Below are 14897 nucleotides of genomic sequence, written 5' to 3'. Positions count from 1 at the left end.
GCCGCTGGAGGGGCATCTCCACAGGGAGGTGCAGGAGGCCACGCCATCCAGGATAACTGGCTCCAGAGGCCCCGGGGAAGGTCAAAGGGTCACAGGCAGGGATGGCATTGGCAGGAGCTGCTCACCGGGACCGAAGGCGCCTGGGCCAGAGGTTTAGCGATTTCAGCACGTCACCCTGAGGTGACTTTCTGTCCTGCTGGCAGTAGTGGACTCTTTTCCTATTCATTGTGACCGAGCTTTCGGGTCACCGTGGACCAGGCTTGTTCCTCTGGAGCCGAGTTGCTCTCTGATCACCTGACAGCTATCCCGGTTCTTCTAGGCTGGGGGTCCTGCCTGAACTCCTGCTTCTCCTTTCTGGGAGGAGACAAAAGTTCTGTCCGCAAGCCTGACCCTGGTGTCAGGTAGAATGACTGTCCAACTCTGGTCCAGCTCCGCTCCAGGACGGGGTGGTCTCTCGGACAGTTGCCACCACGAGGTCTATCTCCCACCTCCCTTGGAGTGACTGTCTCTGTCCTCGACACACATGACACTCATCTCTTCTCTCCTGGAGCCACTCACTTGGTGAGCTCATTTAAAGATTTGAGGAGAATAGGGTACTAAAATCAAAGAGGAGGCTCTAAACCAAATAGTCTTAGAAATCACCCTAGGAGAGAGGAGAGGCCCTTCTGGGCAAAAGGCTCGAAGACAGGCCCACCCAAGAGTAGGGCCTGGCCTAGACCACTGACTGCCTCCTTCCCCCCCCCCCCCCCCGCTGCCCCCGTCATTCCCTTCCCCCGCACCCCTGCTGTGCCCTGGGCCCTTCTCCATTGCCCTGATAGCCATGAGGTATGTGTATTGTCCCCTCTGCAAGGTCTTGACCGTCCTGCCCTCTGGGTACTGGGCTTCTCCCCAGAGCTGTATTTCTACTGCTCGATTCAGTCCTGCTCTGCTCACCTACCACACACCCCACAGTGCATCGGCGTGCTCCGTGTTAAGGCTTGAACGAAGCCACGAAGTCTTCGTGAACAGTCGGGCACTGGCAGAGGGGCATGTGGCTCACATCTTTCGCCATCGCTGAGGTTCTACAAGGGGAGGACTGGGAGAAAGGAACGAAACCATCTCGGTGAGTGGGCCGACCACGCGAAGCCCAAAGTGCCAGGAATATGGAGCCCTGGCCTCCAGACCTGCATCTGTAAAGTTGTTTCGTTTTTTATTTTTTAAAATCTCCCCGTGCCTCAGTTTCTTCTTCAGCCCGGTGAGGATAACGACCCACCAAAAGGCCCACCATCTCTCAGGTTTGCAGGGGCAGTAGAATGAGATACCCTCTCTGCTTGGGAAAGGGGTCCTTCCCCGATGTGCTCATGTGAAGCCGAGTTATTGCGAAGTTGATGCTGGGATAGAAAATCAATTGACCTAATTGGGAAGCAGGTTGTGGCAGGTGAGTGATCCAGATAGTGTGACATGGCTACATTGAAAATATGAGCTTTCCGGACAGGCTGTGGGGGTCTGGGCAAGGTCGGGCTCGAAGGTGCAAGGAGGGGGCTCTGCCTTCTACCAGCGGTGGCCTGCCTGTCAATTCTGTCGATGGCCTGCCTTTCCTGGATACTCTGCTCTACCTGCGACCTCTGCCCTGGGGAGGGCTCTAGGCTCCCTCGCCCCTCGCAGGGAAATATACACATGGCACAATCATTCCTTTCTTTCCATCCTCAGCAAAGCCACAGCCTCCATCTTCAGAACAGTCTCTGTGTGCTCAACACGAAAGCCGATGTCTGGGGCCGAGAGAGGGTCATTCGGGGAATGTGAGAGCGAGCAGGGAGGTAGCAGTGAGCGGGGATGGTCCAGCACCGATGCTTTGTTTCCTGTCTGAGAAATGGGGAGAATCACGTGGAGACCAGTCTGCGCTGACCTCATCATTTCAGCAGTCACGTTTTTCAGCGACGGTAGAGGCTCGTCCATCTGAGTTAGTTCGGGTTGATTCAAAAGATTTGCACCAAAGCTCTTTTTGATACCTAATTTTTGCTTTAGTGTCAGCTTGAAGCACTGTGCTTTGGGGACAGATGCGAAACACTGTCCCTCCCCATTTCTTGTTGGACAGATTGCTCACATCTGAGTGGGGCTAAGTGAAGGGTTGGGCGGATCTTGCTGACTTGGCGCCATCTTGGAGAGCTTCTTTGTGGAATTCGCACCTACAGCTTTAGCTTCCTGGGAAGGTCTGACCTCCCTGGGCCGGGCAAGTCAGCTGTGGCCTCTGTAAAGGTCATTTATGAGCATGTCTGAATTCCCACTAGCTGTGAGCTCCTCAGAGCCGGGACTTGTCCTTCTTTGTGTCCCGGAAATTCTTGCACATTAAATGAGTCAAATGCTACTTTGTGGCCCTGGAAACTGAAGGCCCCATTGAGAACCTGGGGGGAAGCCTGGTTGACATCTGAGTAGCTGTCTCCCAGGAGCAGCCTCATAAGGCTGTTCTCATTAGCAGGAGGCCCTGGGGGAGAGGCCGGGAGTGAGTGGGTGTGTGCGCAGGGGAGGGCTCTGCCATTAACCTGCCAGCAGCTCTTAGCCAACCCCCACCCTACATTCCCAGCATTCTTTGCTTTTGCTTCTGGCTGTGCTTGCAAATGGTGGCTTTTCAGGACCCTGGAGAATTCCTCTCTCAGAACCACAGTGTTCTTTGAACCTACGCAGCGCCTAGTCCAGAAAGCCACGCTTCCCCTGCGCAGTGACATTTTCAGGTCCACTACTTGGCTTGCGCCTTTTTTGCACAAGGGGCAGAAAAGGAGCTGAAAAGTTCTGTTCAGCTTTGGTGGCGGGGTTTCCTCGTTCTGAGAGCTCTATTGGGTCCTAGCTGCAGTTGACATTTAGCTCCTGGTCTTTAAGCCAAAGGACTATTTTTTTTTTTTTTTTTTTGCCAGAAAGGTGAGATGTTTTTAAAAACTGGCTCTCCATCCTACCCATGAGGCACAACTCTTGCCAGGAACCCAGTATTCAGGCCCTTGCGGGAATGAGGTCTCCAACACGGAGCTGCTTCTTGGAGCCAGGTCAATGCTCGGGTCCCTCCCTTTGCATCCATGCGGCCAGCTCTCAGACGTGTCTCCTCCGAGCATGAGACAGCCAGAGTGACAGGTCGGCTTCTACCGTGGCTCTCGGAGCCTGCACCAGCGCCCACCGATAGCATCCACGCCAGCTGTCAGGGTAAAACATGCTCGCTTCCTCCTCCCGATTCTCCGGTTCTCTATTTAAATTTGTCTGCCATTAAGATAACAAAACATCGTTCCTTTGTCAAAAGCCACATAGAACTAGTTTAGGCATAGAAGCAATAAGGGGACACATAATGAGCAAGGTAAAGGGAAAATGTAAATGAAAGTCAGGGTCTCACGTGGGAGACACTACCAAACGCTTGAGCCTGAGCTTTTGGACTGGCGTTTTTAGGGTCATTATCGCTATGGTCTGAGTTTCAAAGTGTAAGTAATAAACCCCACGCCTCCACATTCCTCCTCGGGAGGTTTTTGTTAACTGAAAAGACAGGTCTCAGCTCTTTCACTGGGGCCTGCATCTCTTGATCTCTGGCTGTTACTGCAGTGGCCGGACCGGTGAGATGAATGGTGTGCACATGCCACGGGGCCTGTGGCTGGAACCGATGGCTGCGGCAGCACCAGGCTTCTTGCTGAGTGCCCTTGACTTTGCACAGTCATTGCCCAGGCTCAGCTCAGGGTCCCTCAAGGTCCTTCGAGCGACAGAATCAGTGACGTACAAAACTCTCCGAAGGTGTTTCTGTTTTGAAAACAGCTTCGTTTGTCATCATTTGGAAAACAGCATTTTGAACACTAAGTATACATATGGGCAGATTGTTCTTGCTGGGACCTAAGAGGCACAGAAGAGCTGGGAGAACGGTCCCCACTCAAGATCCGGACTTGGATTTCCTTCTTTTTCAGTATGGGCATCAAGTCATGTAAGAGTCAGGTTCAAATCCAGACCCCCACCTCTGCGCATGAGCTTGATAAATGTTTGAACCTCTCTAAGCCGTAGTCTCCTCTCCTGTAAAAAACATGAGGATAATAATAACAGGTTGTTATACAGATGAAAAGGGATTACGTTTGAAAAAATACGTTCTGCTGTGCTTAGCACATGGAAAGCTTTCGATAAAATGTTTGCTCTTATAATTACTGCGCTACTAGTATAAATTGAAGCAACTTCTTATATCTCTACTTCTGTAAAATGAGGAGAGCAATACCTGCCTTATAGAGTTGTTTGTATTAAACAAACTAATGAGGTGAAATAAGGCATGAAATGAAATAAATGATAAAATATCGGAAGTATCAGCCTTCACCAGTTGAATGCTGCAGCTTGCTCGAAAGAGTTGGCATTATCCGGCCCATAAATTATTGGAATGAAATAGAAACGTACCAATTAATCAAGCTTTTTATACATTTTCCTGCAAAAACACAATGCTTATCGATAGAAATACCAGTTAATTATGAACTAAAACAAGGGGAAACAATATAGGACAATATTAAGAGAAATAAAAATGTCTGCCTTCGAATTAAGTACCTTTTTATTTCATCCTCTTGGGCCATTAATTACCACTTTCGCCTCACTGTGGTCTGCTTACTCAACTACAAGGAGAACACTTCATTTTCTTTGGGTGGTTCAAGTGTCAAAAATGCCCTTAGCCTGGTGGATAGTTTTTCAGAAAATCACTTCTAACTCTTCTCCTGCTGATCCACCTAATAACCCCATTTAGGATTTATCGGAAGAGGCAAAGTGTTAAGTGTTTTATCACTTCTCTAATTAGGTCTAGAGGATAATAAGGGCTCCTTCACAAAAATAAACCTTTTTTCAAAACATTTCTCGAAGTTTGGCTTCCAGAATGCCTTTCCTATTTCTCTTTCTCTTTAATTAACGGTCTCATTTAGAATGTTGCTAGAACATAACAGAACAATAACAGCCAACCTTTTTGGATCACTTATTGGCAGGTGCTTTTCTGAGTGCTTCACATTTTTAATCTTATTTAATGACCACAACCCTTTTTAAAGATGAGGATCCTGAAGTGAGGCTCGGAGAGTTTAAGTAACTTATTCCGGGTCCTTTCAGAGCCAGAAATCAAATGTGGGTAGTGTCGCTCAGCACCTGCCCTTAGCCACCAGGAGGCAATGGCAGGCAGTGTGCACGCAGACAGACACAAAGACAGGCTGTGTTACAGCCAGCCAGTGAGGACACCCAGATCCTGAGAGCTGAGGAGTGGCGACTGAGCCCGTGCCCCACACTGCCTTCTGAAGGACACGTGGGGCGGGAGAAGCTTGGATTACAATCCTGGTTCTCCCAACCTGCAACCACAGGCTCTCTCCCCAGAGTGCAGTTCCCACTCTTTTTTTGCAAACAGAGGGAAATTGTCCTCAAAGGCTGCGTTTTTGAACTTATGACAAACCTTTTCCAGGCAACTCTTCTCTTTCTTTACCAACACATCTTTCACGTTAATGGAAATTATGGAAAGCCATGGCTCTCTGCTAATTGTAAGAAAGTCTTTGATTTTTTTTTAAAAAAATGTTTGATTCAGAACTTATGAAAGGAATGAATTTTTCTTTTTTTCAGAGTAGTTTACATATGAGAATAATACAGAAGAGTTTGAAAAGAGCTATTCCATGCACATTAATTATGAGATTTTTGTTTGTTTGTTTTCAAATCGCAAGAATCAGTCTGGCTGGTTTAAGCAAAAGAGGAATTTGTTGTTTGAGGGATACTGGAGATCTCATGGCTCAGAGAAACATGTTAAAAAACAAAGACTCAGAAAGTAGAAAAACTGGGGATTGTCTGGAGATCCTAAAGTAGAAAGACCTGGACCTTCTACCCTGGTCACCACCATTGTCCAGCTTGGACCTCCCATTTCCCAGCTTGGGATCTGACTACCCCATAAGATAAATGCCCAGTTGGAAGAAAACATGATTGGTCTAGATTTACTCAAGAATCTACCAATGGATCCATCAGTCGTGGCCGGGGTACAGAGTCCCGTCGCCATGTTTCAGGACGGCTCCTGGAGAAAGGAGGATTCATGTGAGCCATTGCTCCTTGGCATTTTGCCCACTGTGCTTTTTTTACATTGCCTTAATGATGAATTGCACGGCCCAGGACATACAGCCTACTGGAGAACTTCTACTGGGAAGAAGATACAGTTAGAGAAGTTCACAAGAACCTGAGAAAGCCCTTTATTGCCTCTTTCTCCCTGACACTACTCCCCACCATGGACAGAGCCCAACAGTCTAAAAATCCAAGTGTGGAGAGCAAGCCATATTGGCCACTGAATGTCTCCTAAGTCTCTTCAGGGAGCTTGGTAACAAGCCAGCAGGAGCCAGAATCTCCCTTCTCCCATCCAGTGGAACGGACTGTGTGTACTCAACTTCCTTGGCCCCCATATTCTCTAGGTGCCAAATAGCCAGCATCCCCAGGAACTCCAGGAAATACCTGGTAGCCAAGCTAAAAGCGTTTGGCACCCAGACAGACAGTTTTTGCTTTACTTTCAAGGCTACTGTCATGCTTACCCCATAAAAGGAGAAACCCAGGCTGTGGGGTCTCTCTGCTGATACGCAGCCCTACCTTGTGTTAATTTGCAGCACAGCCCCAGCATGCCTCTGTGCGAGATGCACGGAGAATAGAGGACCCGTGTAGTTTCAGCCCGTGAGCTCCAGCTGGCATCAAGCAATGCTTGCTGGTGTTCGCCCCAAGTAAACACCAGCTCGACCCTAAGTCTGAGGTAGTACGATAACCTTAGTTCAAACCTGGAGTGTGGGGGCGATTATTAAGGGAAAGGGGCATGGATAATTCTCAGTGCCGGATGGAGCCTGAGCCCTCCATCCAGGAGGGCTTAGGACATGATACAAAGGGATGGATGCAGGGTCTAGGAGTCAGTCTTGGGGGTTTCTCTAGCTGGGGATGGGGTGGGGTGAGACCGCCGTTCTCGCACTAGCTCCATCAGTCACTGCTTGTCTTTGGCAAATCACGATCTAAACTTCTTTATTATTATGCAGAAGCTTACCTCATCTGGGAGAGTTTTTGTGAGATGCAAAACAAAGGTTAGAAGTGCTGTGCATTTTGAGCTCTTTTTGATCAAGGTAAACTGAGCCATGGGGCTGTTTCCAGGCTGGCTCTGAATGCGGGGGAATGAACACAGCCCTTGGGATACAGAAGTCTAGACGGGGTGACTAGCTGCCCCCCCCCCCCAGCCCTTTTGCTGTGCTTTGTAGTTAAAGGTGACTGTGACTTCTGCTAACTTTTCTCAGGATCACAGATTTCTCTGAGCATAACTGTAGCCATAATAACTTAGCAGGCTCCACTGGATCGATAACTCTGAAATCTAAGGGCCATTCAGTTGCTAAAGGCTTTTTATTTAGCTTTTGTGTCTGGTATTAATGCTATCCCCATGGCATCTAAATGGCAGAGCTATTTCTGGATTGGAAGTCAATCTGACAGTGTGGCTTCTGGCCATCCATCACGGTCAGGAGAGAAAAATCCAGGTGAGCAAAACTCCTAGGGTAAGCAGGACAGATGGGGATATTTAATGCTTGCTGATGCCATGAATTCCACCTAATTTCTTTGTAAGCAACAGTAGCAAAGGGCAATAGAGGAAGAACATCATTCTTTGAAAATGCTAGAGATCAAGTACTAAACTTTGCATTTGAGTTACAACTTCTACGGGATCTAAGTCACTATAAAGACAACACTGTGATGTGTTTCGGTGTTTCTCAACCTTTATTGAGTACGTGGATTCTTTCAATTGAAAATGAAAGGGGAACTCGACATGGGAGCCGTTGTGCTCTGAGTGCTCACTGACTGAGAAAATACATAGTTACTATAAGGCACGCTCTATTCAGTAACAGTTTTCAATGACTTTGTAGTTAATTCATTGAAATAGCATACTTGAATAATAGTGCACGTATGATTCAGACACGCTTTTCTTCGGCTTATAGATGCTACCTACATGTACCTGGCTACTAAAGACAATAGCACACCTCACACTTTTTGAGTGTTTACTATATCCCAGGCACGATGCCAAGCATTTTACAGATATCATCTCATTTACTCCTCAAGACAACTCTGTGCGATAACTAACAATCACTATTTCTATTTTATAGTTGAGGAAATGGGATCATAGGTATTGAGTAACTCGCTTACTCACCTGGTAAGCTATGGAACAAATACTTGTTCCTGCGTCATCTTAACACTCTTGTCCATTATCACCGGTATCGTCAGCCGTGATCTGCGAGATTCTCCCAATACAGAACTTTCCAGAAAGCGAACGTGGAGGCTGGCGTGTGGGGGAGGAGCCCTGACACTCTGCTCAGTGTTTTGTATTTTTTTTCTGTTCAGCATCTTTTGATGTCTGCCTCCCGTGGGGAACAGGTGCCAACCTCTCTTGACTGCACTTCCTGCTTTAATCCCTTCTCCCACCTTCTTCCTGGACCTTTTCCAAGTGTGGGTTCAGGAGGGAGCAAGTGGGTTGATCACAGTCAGGTGAGGTGCACAGAGGGATTAGGAGCATCCAGGATTTGGATGGAACATTGTCTCTCCTTCCTGACCAGGGAAGGACATTCACAAGAAACGGTCATCGAATGGGAGAGCGTCGTGGCAAGCTCCTGAATACTCCAAAGGCGGGCCTTCTCTGGGAAAATCTGGTTTAGAAAATATGGGTCAGGACAAGATGCCTAAGTTTGGGCTATTTCTTGAATCTAGAATGTAAAACATTCTGCAGAAAATTCTGAGTCTTTTTCTTTAATCTCATGACGCAAGAATAACTAAGATGGCTTTATATGTCGATGTCTGTTGAATTTGTCTTTTGTTTTGTTTTGTTTTGTTTTTCCTGGCGGTGGCACTGCCACTTCTTTTGGGAAACGGCCTCTCTTCCATTTTTTATCGTTTTGGTGGAGGCTGCTAATGATAATGCCTGCATCCCTCCCCCACCACGGAAGCATTGATTGGGCCAAGGACTTTGGACGTAGCTCAAGCAAGGCTGAGTGAGGAAGGTCTTTCTCCTTGTTGTGTGTCACCGATGAAGCTGTGTAAGTATGGAGCCTTCCCTACCGTGAAGGTCATATGCGATAGGAAAGAAGTTAAAGTCAACATGTGGAGAGGAGAGGAGGCAAGAGGAGGGGGGAGAGAGGGTCATACACACCTGATGGTAATCTTGAACTCTGGATCTGGCTAAGCTTGAGATAAGTTCTATCCTTGGACTTTGTAGTTACTTAGGCCGATAAGCCCCCTTTGTTCTTTTCTTAAATTACTTTGTTGTGGACTTGGAACCAAAAAAGTTTTGACTAATAGACTCACCCGTTCAATTGCAGCGCAGAAAAGTGTTCCCGATACGCATCCCTTTCCATCCTGCCCCGCTGGTGCAGTAGGGCCAAATGAACGTTAGGCTTTGACCAATCAGGGGGCAGGGAAGCTGTGACCAATCCGTGAAGAGCTCCCATTGGGTGGAGATGCAGCTCAGCGTAGGCAGAAGGGGTGACTGTCCTCCACGAGCTGAAGTGAAGCATGGAGAAGGAGCATGTTTTGTCCTAGGAGTTTGGAGGTGAACCTCCTTTGGGGCTCTGGGGAATTGTTTAATGCGACGGGAGAGAGAGTTGTTGCGTTCCTTGGGGTTCCCTATGACTGAGTTGTTCTGGAAGGAGGGTGCTCGACTCTCTGGTCCCAGTGTGGTGGGATCCTGTAAGTGTTGCTGAGTCCATTTCCGAAACTGGTAAAATCTGGCCAATTCTTTTGAGAAGACAATAGGTAGCGCGATTTATTCTCTCGGTTGGTTAGAGTAGATAAGTTGGTGGGAGTCAGAGGGGCTTTATTCATGAGCAAGGGGCGATCCTGGGAAAAGCAGCCTGCTTCCCTCAGGTTGGTCTAGGAGGAGGTTGGTGGAAGTGATATTAACGTTGGCATGACCGAGTTCTGCTTTTTCGGGGTATGTCGCTCTGAACACATCATAAAATATTATGGCTTTATGGCTCCACCATTTTAATAAAAACACAGATTCGGAATATATGATTTCGGCCAAACATGTTACCTGGGAGGCCCTTAAAGACAGGTGCAGATCGGAATGACTGCGTCTGCATTGGAAAGGCCACCAAGCGGGTCTCTTTGGAATCCATCTGGTGTCTTTAACCTTCCCTTTTGCCTAGCATTTCCCATTCTCCTTTTCTTTAGTTCTTTCTCCAATAAAATGCTTTTATAACTGATGTGCGTGACCTTCACTCTTATCCTCATAGCGGGTTTTTGGGGGAGTCCTAAGGGATGCCTCCAAGATGGTGGCCACTGGGCTGGGTTTTCCAGAAACAAATGTGAATGCTGGACTGAGAGTTAGAAAGTCTGAATTCTTGCCGCTGACAAGTGTGTGACCCTTGTACGGTGCTTACAATTCTCTTGAAGCCTCAGTTGTCCCGTGTGGAGCGTGGGAGGGTAGGATTCAGTAACCATTCCCTTCCTCTGAGTGTTTACTGCAGAGCCTGTGACCACTCCCAGCTGTAGAAGCTTCTTCTCTTTGGTCCCAGACAGTACTCACCTCAGCCGTCAACTCTGATGGTTTTCACCTGCCCCGCCCTCCCCTGACAACTGCTGAAATGAAAGAGTACCTGCTTGTTTCTGAAACAGGGGAACGAAGGCAAGGTTTTCCTTGCAGACTGTTTTCACCATTAGAGCAGAGACTGAGCTTGAGACGCTGTGGCCTCAGGATCACTCAATAGCCTCCATGCCATGCTGTCCTGTCTGGCCACCGTGGGACCGCCTTGCCCTCGCCTTGCTCAAGGCCCTTCCAGGTGGCCCTCAAAGAGTTACTAATGACCCTCCACCTTCTGAAGTTCACTTTGTTAAAGTCAACGCAGAGCAGGGTCCCAGAGCTTTGATGGCCACTGCTCTGAAAAGTACCTGATACTTTAAACGTTCAAGCCAGGAGCTGAGTGGTTCAGTCTCTTTGGCCTTTGGCCTCCATCTGTGATCAGGAAGCAAACCACATTTCCCAGGAAAGATCTTGAGCTTCTGCAGAAGTTGCAGGAGATTTAAGGGGCTTTTTTGGCTGAGGTGATCAAACGTGAGTTTAGAGGGTGCACGTTGGTGGTGACCTTCTAAGGATATCTGGCAAAAAGAACACATCCTGGGGAATTGGGATGGCTGAATTCTAGTCACAGACCCCTCTTCTCCTCCTGAGTGACCTTGGGCTGACCATTCATTTAACCTTTGTGAGCTTCAGTTTCCTTCTAAGTTGAAACAGCAATTCCTGCCTTATGGAGATTATTGTGACAATGAAACGAGAAATGGGTGCCGTGCCACGTTGCTGGCACTTTTAGCTTTCATAGGGACACTATGAAGATTACGCGAGCTAACTGACGTGAAGAATCATTTGATAATTGGGAGGGCCGGGGCAGGACTGGACTGACTGAGAGAGGCCGTGGGTCTGACCGAGCAAAACTCATGAACTTGGCCATGTGGGGATAGGGACTGGCTCCCCCTTCTCAGCCTTTCTCAAGCTCTGGAGCTGAGGTGTCCTACACTTGCTCAAGATGGGTTGGTTGGATTTGGGTAGAGATTTGCAGACGTGGGGTGGGGGGTGGTGTCCTCCTCTCGTCCCTGTTCCCATCTCTCCCTGTGTCCCAGCCGGGGACTAGCTACTCCTTCGGTACCTCCTCGCTCATCGCTCAAAGTCAAGTGGTGCTTTATGACAAAGGCAGATGATCATGTCTAAATATTTAACCGGCAGATCAATCTATGGCGACAAGGAGCGGTATTGAAAAAAAGGAGACATTCCAGTGACGTCTTTATGACTGGCAGCATGCCATTGGGAGGGGGCCGAACTCCGTCTGAGGTATTTTGTTCCGATGCAGCTCAGAAGGGGAGAGAGCAATAAGTCAAACTCCGGCCTAGCAATCCTGCTTCTGGCTGATAACCGGAGCCAGTGCGCTTAGAGCAATGACGATTGGGCAGACAGGAGATTAACGCCACACAGCTCCAGAGCCTGAGTCAGCTCCGTCGCACACAGAGCTGCTGTAAGTGCTCCTGCCCTGATGAAGCGACGTCCGGGGAGAGGGAGGAGGACATGACAAAGAGCAAATCCAGATGAATAACCATATTTCACATGCTTGATGCAAGGCAGTGCTGGGCTTGCCGGCAAGATGGTGGCTGTCTCTGCCCCATCCATGGAGACTGGGCATGGCACCGCTGGGTAGGATATGGTGGATCCTCCTGTGAAAACGGCAGGTGGCTTCACCAGGCTGGGCCAGGTGGTGGTGCAATGAAGGGACGGCGCGGAGTGGGGCTTTATTTTAGTAGAACTGCGTGGGCAGATGTGTTCTTCAGGAATGCAGTACTAGATGAAGCAGATTGGGGGAGTCGGGCTTGTCATCAGCTCCGGTTGTCATGAAGCAAAGGCAAAGTAAGAGTAGGGTTAGATAATACTCACTGCATGTCCACAGCGTGCTAGACCCTTTGCTGTGGAATTTACGCACTTGTCTATTTTCTAAGGGAACTGAGATAAACACGTGGCTCACACACACACACACACACACACATATAAATAGAAACACACACATATATTTACATATACACATATAAATACTCATGCACAAATATTTATGTATGTACACATATACACACATTTATGTTTATTATTTGTACTATATAATGTGCAAATCACTTATCCTCTCTTTAATTCCCTTACCTTTAATATAGGAAGTGCCTATATCTGCTCAATTACGTACTTACTTTTACTTTTACACTCTCTAGATCTTCGTTATTTTCTAGTGACAATATATATCTAACACTGAATTACTAGGAGGTTCTAGCAGGGAGAGATGCTAGGAACAGACCCCTGACCTGGGAAGAGCCGCCTGTTCAGCCAGGGAAAGCCCCAGGTCAGTCTTATTAGGCAGCCCCCACCTGCTGCTCACTGGGTAACAAAGGCTTCTGCCGTGACACCTGGCATCCCTTGTGTGAAATCTGTAAGAACGTCAGTTTTGTTCAGGCGTGGACAGATTCGTTTATGCTTCCTCATTCACCCCAGTCTTTGGGACTTCGGGCAGTGCCAGGCATGGAGGAGACACTCAACAAACCCGTGTTGAAGGGATGAGTTAGGAGAAGTAGGAGTTTCCAAATTATAGGTGAGGGAGGGGAGGTCAAGTGCAATGCTTTCCACAGAGAGTCCGTGAGTGGCAGAGTGAGCCTGTTGCATCTCACCCCAAGGGGGCGCCCTTGGCTGCCGGGCCTGAATCAGAGAGCAGACAGTCTTATCTACACTGGTGTAATACTCTCTGCATTACAGCTGTTGTTTTCCGGTCTTCTCTTCATCTGTGAAGTTCTTACAAATGCTCCCTAATTTTTAGAGATTTCCCTTATGTGGTTTTCCTCTCTTCTTGCGAGCAAAATGCAAAATCGACTTTTAAACAATGTCCGAGAGGCCAATCCCATCGTTTCACGGCCCCATACGTGCATCTGCGTGTGTGTGCGTGTGTGTGCAGAACACATGTGTGTGCATGTGCATGGAAGTGCACAGGCACACTCAAGATGCTGCGAGCCCTGGCCTCGTTTGCTCCTGAGCATGTTAGTGCCACGATTTCATAATTAGGGAGGATGCTAATGATTACCGTGATTAGAAAATGTCACCTTGCGTGACTAATTTGCCAGCAGGGCCTGATTGAAGTTCGGCCTCATCTGCAGCTTCTAAGTCTTTCTTCTGAGGTGCAGAGGCAGAGGCGGCGGCGGCAGTGGCTGTGAGCCAGGGCTGGGCAAGCGGATGACGATTTATTGCCTCTCATTTCTCAACAGTTCTGAAGGGTCAGATAGGACATCAGCTGCAGTCGAAATGGGGTTGGCTGTAAAGGAAAAATCTGAGGCTGGATTAACCCATGTGGCAGGTGGCACTCAATAAATAGCAGGCTCTCTCCAGGGAGGACTTTTTTTTGAGTCAGGGGGGCTTTTGTGTGGATGTAAAAGATCAGGGAACAGCCAGGGTCAAAGCAGCCTAAGGCAGCGTGGGAGTCCTGGGGAGTTCGTTCCAGCGGCATTCCTCCTTTGGGATGGAAGCGATGGAAGGTCCTGGGGGCTCAGGGCTATATCTGACAGCATCCCTGTCCTCAGGGGCTCACTCTCTAGCTGGAAACGCCAAGAGGCAAATGGTTAATGATCATGATGGGTGATCATTGCTAGGCGTGTAGGAAAGGAAAGTGTCTGCTCCTTGGTCCTGTGCTCCCATTGAACTAGACCTCGTTAGCGCCCACCTCTCCTTGCTCTCACCCATGTCCCTTACGTACGTCTCCGCGTCACCCTGTCTGTTCTACGTTTGTTTTAATGATCTCCTTATGTGCGCATTTCTTCCCCTGGGACGTGGACCCCTGGAAGCCAGGGGGTGTATGTAGATTTGTCCTCGCGTTCCCAGTGCCTGCCATCGTGCCCGGCACAGCGTGGGCATCAGTCACTGCTTTCTGTGTGCATGTGGGGACGATAACCTCTGTTCGCTGAAGTGAGGCATGACTTTATACTGGGTTCTTGACCTGGATCTTGGAGAATGAGTCAGAGCAGGTGGAGGATAGCAGATAAGGGTATTAGAGACCTTCGCTGATCCAATAAATATTTATTGGGCATCTTTTATGTACAAGATACTTACTAGATACTGGATATGCAGTGATCAGAAAACACCATGGTTTCTGTTCTTGTGGAGGTTACATTCTATTGGGAGAACCAGACAATCAATAAGTAGACAAATAAGACAACCCCCAAATCACAAATTTGACACAGAGCTATAGGGAAAAATGACAGTGAGTTGAAAGAGGAAGGACTGTGTGTGTGTGTGTGTGTGTGTGTGTGTGTGTGTACGTGTACGTGTGCATGTGTGTGTGTGTGTGTGCATGCGTGTTGGGGAGGGGGCACTCCTTTCCATCTAGTAGTCAGGGAAGACCTCT

This window comes from Rousettus aegyptiacus, unplaced genomic scaffold (genome assembly GCF_014176215.1).
Source record: "Rousettus aegyptiacus isolate mRouAeg1 unplaced genomic scaffold, mRouAeg1.p scaffold_m13_p_13, whole genome shotgun sequence".
Lineage (NCBI taxonomy): Eukaryota > Metazoa > Chordata > Mammalia > Chiroptera > Pteropodidae > Rousettus > Rousettus aegyptiacus.
The sequence above is the reverse complement of the archived record's forward strand: the minus strand, read 5'-3'. Positions refer to the sequence as shown.